At 42.3% G+C, this 15,296-nt stretch overlaps 1 protein-coding gene across 1 annotated transcript in view; it reads right to left on the reverse strand.

Annotated features, from left to right (window-relative positions):
• NAA60 (N-alpha-acetyltransferase 60, NatF catalytic subunit) overlaps positions 1–14,077 on the reverse strand; it is a 33,450-nt gene extending 19,373 nt beyond the window's left edge. Inside the window, exon 1 of the mRNA XM_090277127.1 lies at positions 13,948–14,077. The gene's annotated coding sequence lies outside the window, so the exon portion shown is untranslated. The remainder of the gene's footprint in view (positions 1–13,947) is intronic.
• Between the last annotated feature and the right edge of the window lie 1,219 nt (positions 14,078–15,296).

Raw genomic sequence — 15,296 nt, forward strand, 5'->3', positions numbered from 1 at the left:
AGGACATAGAAGCTATCAATAAGAGCCATGAGGAAATGAATAATACAATTTCTGAACTGAAGAACACAGTAGAAGGAATTAAAAGCAGGCTAGAGGAAGTAGAAGATCGAATCAGCAAGCTGGAGGACAGCGTAGAAAAAAATTCCCAGATAGTCCAACAAAACGAAAAAAGACTAAAAAAGAATGAAAAGGTTTTAAGAGAGATGCAGGACAACATGAAACATAATAATATCCATATCAGAAGAATACCAGAAGGAGAAGAGGAGCAAGGGATAGAAAACCTGTTTGAAAAAGTAAAGATAAAAAACTTCCCTAACTTGATGAGAGAAAAAGTCATGCAAGTCCAGGAAGCACAGAGGGTCCCAATGAAGATGAACCCAAACAGGCCCACTCCAAGATACATCATAATTAAAATGGCAACATTCAAAGACAAAGAGAGAATCCTAAAAGCAACAAGAGAGAAACAGCTAATAACATACAAGGGAGCTCTGATAGGGCTATCACCAGATTTCTCAACAGAACCACTACAAGCCAGAAGGGAATGGCAAAAAATATTCCAAACAATGAAAAACAAAGGCCTACCACCAAGACTACTCTACCCAGCAAGGCTCTCACTCAAAATGGAAGGTGAAATAAGGCGTTTCCCAGACAAAAGAAGGCTAAAAGGATACATCTCCACCAAAACAGCATTACTAGAGATGCTGAAGGGTCTGCTTTAAGAAGATGAAGAAACAGAGAGAGACAGGGAAGAACACAGGTACAAAGGGGAAAAATGACAGTGAATAAGTACCTATCAATAATAACCTTAAATGTAAATAGATTAAATGCACCAATCAAAAGACACAGGGTAGCTGAATGGATTAGAAAACACGAGCCACATGTATGCTGTCTATAAGAGACCCACCTCAGAACAAAAGATCTACACAGACTGAAAATGAAAGGATGGAAAAAATATTTCAAGCAAATGGACATGAGAAAAAAGCCGGGGTAGCAATACTTATATCAGACAAAACAGATTTCACAGCAAAGGCCATATGAAGAGATAAAGAAGGACATTTCACAATACTTAAGGAAAAAATCCATCAAGATGATATAACCCTTGTACACATATATGCACCCAACACAGGAGCACTCAAATATATAAGAAAAATCTTGAAGGACTTCAAGAAGAATATTGACAGCATCACACTCATAGTAGGGGACTTGAACACCCCATTGCCAGCAATAGACAGAACTTCAAAGCAAAGAAACACCAAGGATATTGAGGCACTGAACAACACTCTAGATCAAATGGGCTTAGTTGATATATATAGAACTTTTCACCACAAAGAAGCAAAATATACATTCTTTTCAAGTGCACATGGAACATTTTCAAAGACAGACCACATGGTAGGACACAAAACAAGCCTCACAAATTCAAAAAAATTGAAATTATATCAAGCATCTTCTCAGATCACAATGGCTTGAAACTGGAAATCAACCTCAAGGAAAAAACTCAAAAACATTCAAAGTCATGGAAAATGAATAATATGACATTCAATAATGAAAGGGTTAACAATGACATCAAGGAAGAAATTAAAAATTTCGGGAAATAAATGATAATGAACACACAACAACCCCAAACCTATGGGATACAGTGAAAGCATTCCTGAAAGGAAAGTTCATAAAAATACAAGCCTACCTAAAAAGGATAGAAGAATCTCAAATAAAAAAATCTAACCCTACAGCTACAAGAACTAGAAGAACAACAACAAACAAAGCCCAGAGTGAGTAGAAGGAAGGAAATCATCAAGATCATAGCAGAATTAAATGACATAGAGACTAAATAAACAATTCAAAAGATCAACAAAACCAGTAGCTGGTTCTTTGAAAAGATAAACAAAATCGACAAGCCTTTAACCAGGCTCATCAAGAAAAAAATAAAGAGGACCCAAATAAACAAAATCAGAAATGAAAGAGGAAAGCCCTGGCTGCTGTGGCTCAGTGGATTGAGCGTCGGCCTGCGAGCCAAGTGTCGCTGGTTCAATTCCCAGTCAGGGCACATGACTAGGTTGCACGTCAGGTCCCCAGTTGGGGGCACGAGTGAGAGGCAACCACAAAGTGATATAAAAAAAAATAAAAAAGAAATGAAAGAGGAGAAATCACAACCGATACCACACAAATACAAAGGATTGCAAGAAATTAGTATGAACAACTGTATCACAAGAAATTTGACAATCTAGATGAAATGGACAAATTTCTGGAAACATATAATCTTCCAAAACGGAATCACGAAGCAGAAAGCCCAATAACAACTAGTGAAACTGAAGCAGTAATAAAAAAACTCCCAGCACACAAAAGCCCTGGACTGGACGGCTTCCCAGGTGAATTTTACTAAACATTTAGGGAAGAACTAACTCCTATCCTTCTCAATCTATTGCAAAAAATCCAAGAAGAGGGAAGACTCCCAAACTCTTTCTATGAAGCCAGTATTACTCTAATTCCCAAACCAGGTCAAGACACAACAAAGAAAGAAAACTACAAGCAAATATCACTGATGAACATAGATGCTAAAATCCTCAACAAAATATTGGCAAACCAGATCCAGCAACACATTAAAAAGATCATACACCACAATCAAGTGGGATTCATCCCAGGGATGCAAAAATGGTTTAATATTCACAAATTAATAAACATAATACACCACAGAAACAAAATGAAAGACAAAAATCACATCATCATATCAATAGATGCTGAAAAAGCATTTGATAAACTACAATACCCATTTATGATGAAAACACTCAGCAAAATGGGAACAGAGGGAGCATACCTCAACATAATAAAGGCCATATATGAGAAACCTGAAGCTAACATCATACTTACTCGATGGGCAAAAACTGAAAGCATTCCGCCTGAGATCAAGACAAGGATGTCCACACTCCCCACTCCTATTCAAAATAGTCTTGGAAGTTCTAGCCACAGCAATCAAACAAGAAAAAGAAATAAAACACATCCAAATTGGAAAAGAGGAAGTAAAACTGTCATTAGTCGCAGATGACATGATAGTGTATATAGAAAATGCTATAGACTCCACTAAAAAACTACTGGACCTAATAAGTGAATTTGGCAAAACAGCAGGGTACAAAGTCAATATTCAAAATCAAAGGCATTTCTGTACACCAATGATAAAATATCAGAGATAGAAAATAGAAAAAAATGTCCCATTTACTATAGCAACAAGAAAAATAAAGTACCTAGGAATAAACTCAGCCAAGGAGATAAAAGACTTGTACTTGGAAAACTACATAACACTGAAGAAAAAAATTAAGGAAGATATAAATAAATGAAAGAATATATCATGTTCATGGATTGGAAGAATCAACATCATTAAAATGTCCATACTACCCAAAGCAATTTATAGACTCAATGAAATCCCTATTAAATTATCAATGACATATTTCACAGACCTAGAACAAATACTTCCAAATTTATATGGAAACAGAAAAGACCCCAAATAGCCACAGCAATTTGAGGAACAAGAACACTGTCAGAGGAATCACAATGCCTGATATCAAACTATACTACAAGGACACTGTAATCAAAACAGTCTGGTACTGGCATAAGAACAGACATATAGATCAATGTAACAAAATAGAGAGCCCATAAATAAACCCATGCCTATATGGTCAACTGATATTTGACAAAGGGAGAAGGAACATAAAATGGAGTGAAAAGAACCTCTTCAACAAGTGGTGTTGGGAGAACTGGGCAGGGATGTGCAAAAAAAATGAAACTAGACCACCAACTTACACTGTACACTAGAATAAACTCAAGATGGATCAAAGATTTAAATATAAGCTGTGACACCACAAAATTCCTAGAGGAAAACATAAGTAGGAAAATTTCAGATATCCCATGTAGCAATATTTCCACTGATACATCAAGACAAGGGAAATAAAGGAAAGAATAAACAAATGGGACTACATCAAACTAAAGAGATTCTGCTCAGCAAAAGAAAACATCAACAAGATGAAAAGGGAACCAACCATATGGGAAAACACATTTGCTGATGATACCTCAGACAAGGGACTGATCTCCAAAATATATAAAGAACTTATGTGACTCAACACAAGAAGACTGACAACCCAATTTAAAAATGGGCAAAGGACCTGAACAGATACTTCTCCAAGGAGGATATACAGAGGGCCCATAGGCCTATGAAAGAATGCTCAACATCACTGGCCATCAGAGAGATGCAAATTAACACCACAGCGAGATACCACCTCACTCCAGTCAGAATGGCTATCATCAACAAATCAACAAACAATAAGTGCTGGAGAGGATGTGGAGAAAAGGGAACCCTAGTGCACTGTTGGTGGGAATGTGGACTGGTGCAGCCACTATGGAAAACAGTATGGAATTTCCTCAAAAAACTAAAAGTGGAAGTCCATTGCTAGGATTATACCCAAAGATTCCAAAACACCAATTCAAAAGAACCTATGCACCCCTCTGTTCATAGCAGCGCTATTTACAATAGTCAAGTGCTGGAAACAACCTAAGTGCCCTTCTATAGATGAGTGGATCAAAAAACTGTGGTACATTTACACAATGGAGTACTATGCAGCAGAAAGAAGGAAGGAACTCCTACCATTTGCAACAACATGGATGGAACTAGAGACAATTATGCTTAGCGAAATAAGCCAGGCAACAAAAGAAAACAACATATGATATCACCTAATACAGGAAACTAATGAACACCACAAACAAATGAGCAAAACTGAACCAGAGGCAAGTAAACAAGGAGCAGACTAACAGTTACCAGTGGAGAGAGGGGGAAGGAGAGAAGGGAGGTAAAAAGGGGGAGGGTCTAATCAAGGAACATGCATAAATGACCCATGGACATGGACAATGGGGTGGGGGTTGACTGTGAGAGAAGGGGTGGGCAGGGTGGGAGGAAGCAATGGGGAAAAAGTTGGGGGGGGGGACCAACCTTTTCCTCTTAATAGCTCTGGCCCTGGCTAGGTAGCTTAGTTGGTTAGAGCATCATCCAAATACACCAAGGTTATGGGTTCAATTCCTGGTCAGGGTAAATAAAAGAATCAACCAATGAATAAATAAATAGGTGAAACAACAAATCGATGTTTCTCTCTCACCTCCCTTTCTCTCTCTAAAATCAATAAATTTAAAAAAAAAAAATTTTTTTTTAAGTGCTCTGGGCTCTACCCTTGACCTCAGCAGACTTACAGTATTCAGGCCAGCCATGACCACACTGCACCCTCCATAACCCCTAGAACCTTCCCTTCCTTCTCTTCTTCCACTTCTTATGGTTCCAAAGCAACCTTCCTCCTTACAAAGACTAGGCCAACCTCTACTTATGCTCTGGAGGTTGTGCCCTGCATGTGCTCTCAGACCCTGCAAGGATGCTGGAGTCACCATGACCCAGGATCAAATCCCAGCTCTGACGTCCCGAGACAACTCTGTCCTGCTCCATGTTCAGCTTTCTTATGTCTCTGGGAAGACAAATAAGGTTACCACTTCCAAAAGGCCACCCTAATCCCTCACCCAGCTCTACATCTCCTCTCTTCCTGGCTCAAGCACCCTGTTCTCCAACATTTTCAAGCTCTCTTTTGTACAAACTCCCCTCCAATGGGCTGTAAACACAGATGTACCCTCTTTTGGATAAGCCTCCTGCCACCTTCTTTCCCTTCAACGTAACCACTTACAATACCACATCTGCTGCCACCTTCTTGCTTTATTCCTGCTCCCTCACCACTGATGATGACAAACCAACAGCTTCCTCTCTGAAATCCAGCAGCCCTCCCTCGGGAATTGCCTCCCCGACTCTACAGCTCACACCTCAACTGACCCCTTTCTCGATCCCCTGACTCCCTTCACCCTGTGACAAAGCACCACCCTGGGCCGTTCCCTAGCTCCAGGCTTCTCAAGTGAAGCGCAAAGGAATATCAGCACTCTTTCATGGCACAAGGATTAAAGACCATCATGCCTTCAGGAATGTGAAATTCTGCAGATGCCACATTAATTGACTTGGAAAATCTAACAGTAAACTACAAGCTCTTGCATTTACGATAAAGGGGGGAGAAAAGAAAAAATAAACCAATGATGGGCACAGGACATTGCTTTGCTCATCAGTAAAATGGGTCAAGAGATAAAAGGAGAGTGAGGGAAACAGTGAACACTCTTCATGGGTGGTCTGTTCTAAGGAGCAGCTGCCAACAGGGGCGGTGAGCTGTTTCCAGGGAAGCTGGGGCTGTTTCCAACACTTCAGTGTAGGAGCAACATGATTAATTTACAGGGTGACAAGAAACAAACACCCAGCACTCTAGTACCAAACAGCCTCCTTCTTAAAACCATACCATCATTCTCTGAGGGGAGCCTATATATTTGTGACATATAATTTAAGACACATCTCGCCCTGACTGGTGTGGCTCAGTGGGTAGGGCATTGTCCTGTAAACTGAAAGGTCGCCAGTTTGATTCCCAGTCAGTGCAAACGCCTGGGTTGTGGGCCAGGTCCCTGGTTGAGCACATGCGAGAGGCAACCAATCGATGATTTTCTCACGAATCAACGTTTCTCTCCTCCCTTCCACTTTCTCTAAAAATAAGTAATGTCTTTAAAAATACATACATAAATCAAAAATTATATCTAAAAATAAGACACATCTGTTCAAGCATAAATTGATGATACTGTGGGATTCCATTTGTGAGAAATTCTGAAACTAAGAAGGGGCATAAGGCAACTGGCTGGGGTGATGACAATGTTCTATGTCTCCTTCGGTGGTCATCAAATGTATGTATCTGCTCACTTAAAATCTGAACACTTGGCTGCAGTTAATTATACCTCAACTTTAAAATAAGATGAAAACAGGTGGTTCCAGTGTGGTCCCAGGTCTAGACCATTCTTTCCTTTGGGCCAAAAATTCTATCATCCCCTAAATTTCACACTGAGAATCCTTTTAGTTTTTTATTTACCAAAATTGTATTGAAAATCCAAGCCCTGCTGTAGGTACTGTAGTTGTAGCAATAAGCATAGTCAGAAGTCTCTGATTCTACAGGGGAAGGGTATATAGGGGGTCCAAGGCATGTGCTTCCCTGCACCATTACAAAATACTCACAGAAACCACTTCTTTTGCTCAAGGAATTCCATAACAAACAGCACACTGGTGAACACGAAAAGTACTGTCAAACAGGCTGTGCTGGGAGAGGTTAACACAACTATGTGGAAAGGATGCTCTCCTCCCTGAGCCACAAGGAAAAAGGCAGGGGATCGATGCCCTGCATCTTACCCAAACTGCACCTAAGACCCAAGGGGTCCTACAAAGAAAATGAAAAAATGTCTAAATGTTGCAACATTCTTTATCTTTTTTTAAAAAAGTGTGGTAAAATATACATAAATTTTATCATTTTAACCATTTTAAGTGTACAGGTCGGTGGCATTAAATACATTCACATTGTTGTACAATCACCACCAATGATGGTTGCCAGTGACTATCATCTCCAGAAACTTTTCATCTTCCTAAACTGAAACTGTCCCATTAAACACTAACTCCCTGCTCCTCCTGCTGCAGCCTCCAGTAACCACCATTCCACTCTGTTTCTACAAATGACATTGGCAACTTTTTATGCTTAGTGGCACCTCTTCACTCAAAATGTCAACTTGAAAGGAAGCCTTCAGTTTCCCTTAACTGGAGACTTCCATCAAAGTCTCCCACAGATGTGGCTCCACCCAGCAAGGCTTCTCAGGAAGGGAAGATGCCAGACCTGAGCATCATTTCAGCATGACAGAGGCATCTATGCAGTTCAGGGCATCGTGCATTTCAGAGATGTGCTCTATAGCTTTCCATTGTGTCCAAGATGAGATCTTACTGTGTTTGAAATTCTACTTTACCATTTTGCTTCTTTACTTCATGTCCACAGTAAAATGACCTAATGCAAAGGGCAGGTTCTCAGGCCACTGCTGTGCATGTGTACCACTTGCAAAGCCCAACGCTCCTTCAGAAGGCCTTCGGGGTAACCTTGGTCATGGCAGTCTGAGAGAATCCTCTCATTGTTCTACAGACCTATGCCAGAGCAGCTAATAATTTTTTTCTTTTTTTAAGATTTTATTCATTTACTTTTTTAGAGAAAGGGGAAGGGAGGAAGAAAGAGAGGAAAACATTAATGTGTGAGAGATATACTGATCAGTTGCCTCTTGCACGCCCCACAACTGGGGACCTGGGCCGCAAACCAGGCATGTGCCCTGACTCGGAATCAATCAGCAACCTTTAGGCTCGCAGGTCAATGCAGAATCCACTGAGCCACACCAGCCAGGCTGCAGCTAACAAGTTTCTACAGGAAGAAGAACTGGATTGTGGTGTGTCACCCAAGGACTGTTTGCCTTTTGTGTCCCCATTAGGTCAGTGTCAGAACTGGAGAAGGGCAGCCCAGGATTAGAGAGAGATCAGGACAAAGAGGAAGAACAGAGATAAAAACAGGACCCAGAAGGGTCTGAACTGGAGACATGAAACCAAGACCAAACAGAGAGACCTCATGGTCCCCTTGCCTAAAAGCTCAGAACAGTCATCTTCCTGGAATAGAAAACGAGGGCACAGATGAGCCTGCGCTGACAGCTTGCAGTTACATGTAAAGATGCAGTTAAGAGCTCAAAGCAGGAGACAAGCAGGGTCTGGGCTTGACGAGCTGTAAGGATGGTCTGGTCAAGACATACCTTTGCCTAGTGGCTTTTTAAGCTGGGATTTTGGTAGAAGGCCACCTGACAGGGCATGCCCAGAACATAATTCCCAGTTCAGATGGAATGAGCTAACCAGTTTAGTGTAAAAACAAAACAAATCAACAATAACAGCAAAAACACCTGTAATAACTACATTTCTGCCAGGTGGGAATCAAAGGGTAGTAAAATACCCAAGACTGGACCCTGCCTGGGGCTCAAACCAAAAGCAAATTGGTTCTTCCACAGAGAACCTCAATGGCTACAAACAAACCTAACACTGTTAATTTGAGGTTTCTTATTTTTTTAATAACGAGCTTGGGTTGTTTTCATTATCAGGAAAAACAAAACTTCAGCTGGTATGTAAAAACTATGAGCACATTTTTATATTAAAATAATCAAGGGCTGTTTTAATTAATAACTTTGAAATTTTACAGGGTCTCTTCAAATTGTAAGTAGAATAATTACCCATTTCCTCCCCAAAATAGACTCTCTTAGTGCCAACTTCTAAACCCCACACTACTGGAATAACATGGCATCTTGTGCACTGATGCCAGAAATAAACAGATTCAAAGTTGCAATGAAGCAAAGAGGGGGGTGGCTGTGGATAAGGACGCTGAACAGACTTATACAAATATTTTAAAGGGTTTCTGTGTAATCATTAAAAAGCAATTTTAGTGGCTACATAAAATCCGATTTTTAAAAATATGTATGTTTTAAGACAACACTTAAAAAAAGTTTTAAAAATAACATTCCCCCCTCCCTTTCTGAGGGAAGGGAATGCTCTTTTAAACCTTTTTGTTTTACTATGAACATATGTTTATAGAATAAGAATTCATATGCAATATAAAGGAAAAACTAAGAATCCCCTACTCACCCCCTTGCCCATAAAATGAATGTTAACAGTTTCTGGTATTTTCTACAAGAAAATCAGTATTTTAAATAAAAAAGGCTTGTTTGGTAAGGGGCGCAAGGCGGTCTTTTGGGGTATGTATACTGGTAGTTCATGCCATGACCATTCATCAAGCAGTGTACTTTTCTCTATGTATATTTCAATGACAAGGTTAAAAATGGAAGGCTAGGGTAGAAGGGAAGTACTTGGAAAGTAAATATAGAGAGCAGCAAATATATGACCAGCAAGACCTTCCTGAATAGTTCACAACTGCAGTCAAAAGGAGTCGTCTTCCAAAAAGAAACCAGCTGAAAAAGATATCCAGCATCACTCCCATGAACTACAGAAATGATGGAAATATTGTTGCATTAATATATTCCGGATAGAATTCTTTTTAGTACCTAAGCGACAATTACCCACAGACTATTTTGTAAAATGAAATTGCTTTCTTCTACTATTTTCAAGATGGGCCCAAATTGCAATACTTTGCTGCCCAAACAGGTCCTATTTCAATAATGCAGGTAACAAAAAAAGAACACAATTTGATTTTTAAAAATAACCATCTAACAATAGAACTGAAAGAAATTTCTTCTCCTAATGTGGTCTGTTAAAGATGACAAAATACTTTTCTTTGGTGTTCCTGTGGAAACAAAGGGAACAAAGTCTCAAATATTTGTTCTGTCTCTTTTCACAACAACCTCTTTTCTCCTTAAGAACTGTGAAACTGTGTTTAGAATGATTTCCGGCATCAATACAAAAAAATGCCAAGCCTTTCCATGGGTACAGGGTTTAAAAACTGGCACTAAGAGTTTATTTTGGGACAAAATGAATAATCATTCTACTTATAATTTGAAGACACATGTAAAAATCTCTAAGTTTTCACACTCCTAGATGGTTCTTGCCATCATTATTTGGGGTATTTGGCCCCTCCCTGCCATGTGGGCCCTGCCTGACCAGTAAGTAGGTTTCAGGTGAAGAGATGAGGAGTCTGAGATGCTAACTGGATATGACTACCAACTGGCTCTCTCTTGCTGTTACTCCCCATCCACCTGCCCATCTCTGTTCAGAACTGTGGCCACCTTAGGATGACTGCCATGTGCCTCCAGGTATTCAGTCTTCATCAAGCATCAGTTCAACTGTTGACATGAACCCAAAACCACTTCCTGTAGAAAGCCCTGGCTCCCTGTTCAAATCTCCTTCCTATCACTTCACAAGAACTGAGCAAACACCTTAAGGTTCATAGCAGAATATGAACCCTATTATATGTACACTGGTTTTCAAACACATAGGCCTCTTCAATGAGCAATGTTAGATAAGTGTGCCTCAAATAACTCTGGGATGGCCTGCCAGCCCATTCCTATCAGAGGTCATGGTAAAAAGAATATTTAGGGAAGGAGGCCTGATCTCAGAATTATTGTGAATACAAATATTTGCTAAATCAAATCCAGCAGTTGAACTTAGCCAGAAAAAGACCCAGGAGCTCCAGCATCATTTTGCAGGTCAACATTTTACTTGAAAGCGCTACACATGGACACAAGCAGGATCAGCTTCAATGCCAAGTCTATACAAACAAGGAACTGAGATGGAAAAACCATGAGGGATTCTTTCCAGAAAGAGATGTTGAAGGGAGATAATGGCGATAAGACGTAGAGAGAGAAAAACCATCACTGAAGAGAAGACACTGCTTCAGAAGCATTCAGCTTTCTATGCTGGTATTAGAGCTATCATCAACAAAGTGAGACCTCTGAACTATTTCAGCAGACAGAAGACATGCACTGGTCTGAACCGAGAACTCTGAAAAGTCCTACACTGTGTTCCCCGTGGCTGTTGCAATATAAGAATGCCATGTCCACCTGGTCTAAACACACCTCAGGCTTTGAGACACCACACTATTGCCAACAGGTACACTGAGGCTTGAAGATGGGGCAGAGCACCCAGGACAACAGCACACTTTTTAGTTCAGATGTATCTTTAATCTCTCAAATCTCCTATCATCCAGAAATTTTCTTCATCTGGGGCAGGGCATGCTGTTACTTAGGAATTTCAACAAGTCATATCCCAAATCTGGAATTGGTGTGGTTAAAATAAACAGTGATGAAGTCACAGCAAGTAACAACTGGGACAGGCCAAAGATAGGAAACACACAGACCTTTAAAAAAAAAGTCTATATTTTTTATTCTGACCTGTTAATACCACTCCATGCTCTGGCTTTGTTTCTTATGGGATTTAACTGTCTTCATAGAAAACCAGCATGTCTGCAAGCTTAGTGAGATGGAACTCTAGCAAATCATGGCCCAATGGAGAAGGATTCATGAACACTGCATTCTCAAAGGGCTGATTTGCACATTAATTCTGCCCGGTACAAAATCCTGGAATAGGGGAGATGAAGACCAGTGTGCACTGCCAAGACCGATTTGTCCATTTGGAAAGTTGACTGGGACTTATATTTCAGCCACCCCTGAGTTTCTTCTAGTCTGTTATTCCATCTTCTCTGAGTTTAAAATGACTCAAGGATTTGGGGGAGGAGGGATGATAGGAAGGGGAGTAGGGAGAGAGGAGGGCAGGGAGGGGGGGAGAGAGAAGAATATGAATAAATGAATTTATTTTTGTTTTCAGTTCCTTTCAATGTAATGATGCTCAAGACCCTCCTTCTTCCCTGGTACTCCTCGTCCTCCTCGGCAGCCGTCCGTCTCGAGAGACGATGGTGTAGCTTCCCAAGAGTCTATCTGCACCGCCGAGAATGGCTGTGCAGTCCAACTCGGGAGTGACACGGTATCTGTCTCCTCCCGTGTTGAATCGACATCTTGTGATGACGCTGGAGTGTCCTCTCCAGTGAAGCTGAAGCTACAGAGCCTGGGCAGGGTGATATGGAGGGTCTGCTGTTGCCCATGCAGCAGACCCCCCCTCTCTTCGCAGCTGAAGGGTCCAAGGGAAAGACGGAGTCAATACAGCTTGGCTTCAGGTGCGCCGCAGGAGTTGCCGGTGTTGACTACAACGTCAAACCGCCTTAGGGACTCCGGCTCCGGATTTTCTGTCGGGGTTTACTCCCTTAGCCTTTCCCCTGAAGAGGTATGCCGCAAGGCAGCGGAGGTTTTTTGGAGTCAGAGTTTTCCTTCTCTGATGTGCCCTGACTGGAAGATCGAACCAGCGACACTTAGCTCGCAGGCCGACGCTCAATCCACTGAGCCAAACCAGCCAGGGTCTATTGGCCATAGAACTTCTACTTCACAACATGCTAGGAGGATTTCAATATTTCTAGATGACCTGGAGCAACTGTCCCAGTTCAGTTAGTTAAACATTGACTAGGGATTTTCTGTCTTTAGTTCTCTGATAAAGTAACTGCAACCTGCAAAGTTCTCTCCAGTTCTGACACTACAATTAACAGCCACTCCAGGTACCACAAGAAACTACTGTATGAGACTGTTATCCTTTTCTTCAGGACAAATGAGTAACAAAATCAAAACGGCTCAAGGACTCGGCAGTGAAAACAGATCAATGAAACAGCCAATGTCCACGTTTGCTGCAGAGTAACTCCTTTCCTCATCTCAGGTCCTGGGCTCTGTCACCCGCTGGGCAGGCACACAGGTATTTGTTGTTAGTGGTCCAGATAAGGCCCACAGCATCCTTCAAAATTTTCCCAGTGGGACAAACCAAAGAAGCTACAGATTTCCTCTTTTCCTTAGGAAATGCCCAATTTGGGGGAGGAGGTCAGAGTAGGGTGTGCATGTAAACTGCCAGAAACATAAGAAATTGATTTGTCTTACTACGAAAAGGTACAGCTGAAGAAGTTAAGACTCAGAGACTACCAAGATAGAGCCCCGGGCTTTCAGGAGTTCACAGGAGAGCAAACAAGCCGGCAAAATAACTACAAACCGTGCAACAAGTACCAAAGTCAAGCGAGGAGGCGGAAAATCGTTCAACTGTGAAAAGGCCAGGCACTTCGTCTCCAGGGAGACCCAGCGGGTAACGAGGACAGGCTGCACTCTGGTTCCAGGTATCCCCAACAACTCGTCCTGAGGCCCGGCACCAAGGCACCCTAGGCAAAGGGGCCGACTCCCACCCAACGCCGGGAACCGCGCCTCTTGGCACCCTTGGGGTTTGGGGCGCTGCCCTTCCTCACCCCTGCCCCGTGAGAGTTCCGTGGTAGCCTCAAAACCCCGCGGTGAGACCTGGAAACCAAGTGGCGTGAGCCGCACCGTGGCCTCCCTCCACCCGCCCAGTTGTCCCACGCCCCACCATGGCCCCCTGCATCACCGCTTGCCCCAACCCTAGCTGCTCCTCCTCCCAACTCACGATCCCCGCCCCAAGCCGGGTCGGTGCCTCCACCACAAGCCAGAGCCCGGGGACCTAACCTCTGTTGGGAGCCGGCGGCAGCACACCGCGTCGTGGGGTTCAACGCATCCTGCGGTCGCAGGGAGCCGGAAGTGGGGCCACACAGAGCCCGTAATGAGTTATGTAACCAGCAGGGGCCGCAGCTACGATTGAGGCTCCGGTCTGCGGCACTTCCGCCCACCTCCTTCCGCACTGGGCTGGCAGCCCATTGGCCACTGGGGCTCACTTAGGTCGCCACCTCCTCGAGGCCAACTCCGCCATCTTAGGAGCGGGCAGGGCTTCCCGGAAACCGGCGGCAGTGGCGCAGGGACTGTGGCGAGGGCACCTCTGCAGGGCCTGGTGAATCTCTGAGAGCCGATGGCGGTACCCAGAAGAGGTGGGCAGGAGACTGAGAGCCCCACGTGCAGGATGGGAGATTGCTCACGGCCCTCCAGTTCTCAGCTAACATTTCCCTTGTGGGGGCTTGTGGCTTGTGCTTGTCCATCCCGAGCCCATGCAGGCTATCAAACCAGGGAAGAGTAACTGAGTGACTCACCCGGCTGGCAGGCAGCACCACCCTGCCTAGTGCTGGACTCCAGGCCAACAGCCAGAGGTCCGTGTCCGCAGAAAGGCAGTTTAGAGCTGTTACCGTGTAAATGGGCAGACGTCAGTTGCCCTCAAATTGCAGGAGGGTCTGTGTCACAAGATTCAGAAAATCGTGTTGAGCAAAATCTGATAATTAACTTTAAAGCAGGAATTTATTCTTTATCTTCTAATAACTTAAACAATGGTCCACATAGCCAAAGAATGGGATAAAAAGGGCCTGCTTACAGCCAAGGGCTACAATGACCGATGCTTAAAGGATTTATGGTAATTCATATTCAAGAGAATAAACGTTATCACAGATTAGAAGTCTAAATAAAATAACAGTATGTTAGAAATGTTAAAACCACATTCTTTTAACATTTTGACAAGGAAATGGTACCTAAAGAGACTAAAAGTTTTAAAGGTAACTGGTATAAGGTCAAGAGTAGTATAACAAGGTCTAGATCATCTGTTGTTTACATATGTGTAGTGGCTGGTGGAATCGTCATTTATGTAAAGTAACCTGTATATATTTCCTTTTTGTAGATGTTTCTGTAAGTTCCTATCTTTTGTAAAAAGCTAAAAAAAATCACTTGGAAACAATGAAAACGAATACAATACTATTTACAACGCTGTAGAGTTATAGGTTTAAGTACTACTGTAAGCAAAAATGCGATGGTAAGCCATGTTTAGGCCCATTCAGAACACTTTGAGCACTCTACACAATTATACTTAGTATGTCATTAAATTATTTATTAATAAACTTGTGGCAAAAAAAATTAAGAGTAGTTAGCCTTGGCTGGTT

The sequence above is a fragment of the Furipterus horrens genome, unplaced genomic scaffold (genome assembly GCF_987537825.1).
Source record: "Furipterus horrens unplaced genomic scaffold, mFurHor1.1.pri manual_scaffold_5, whole genome shotgun sequence".
Classification (NCBI taxonomy): domain Eukaryota; kingdom Metazoa; phylum Chordata; class Mammalia; order Chiroptera; family Furipteridae; genus Furipterus; species Furipterus horrens.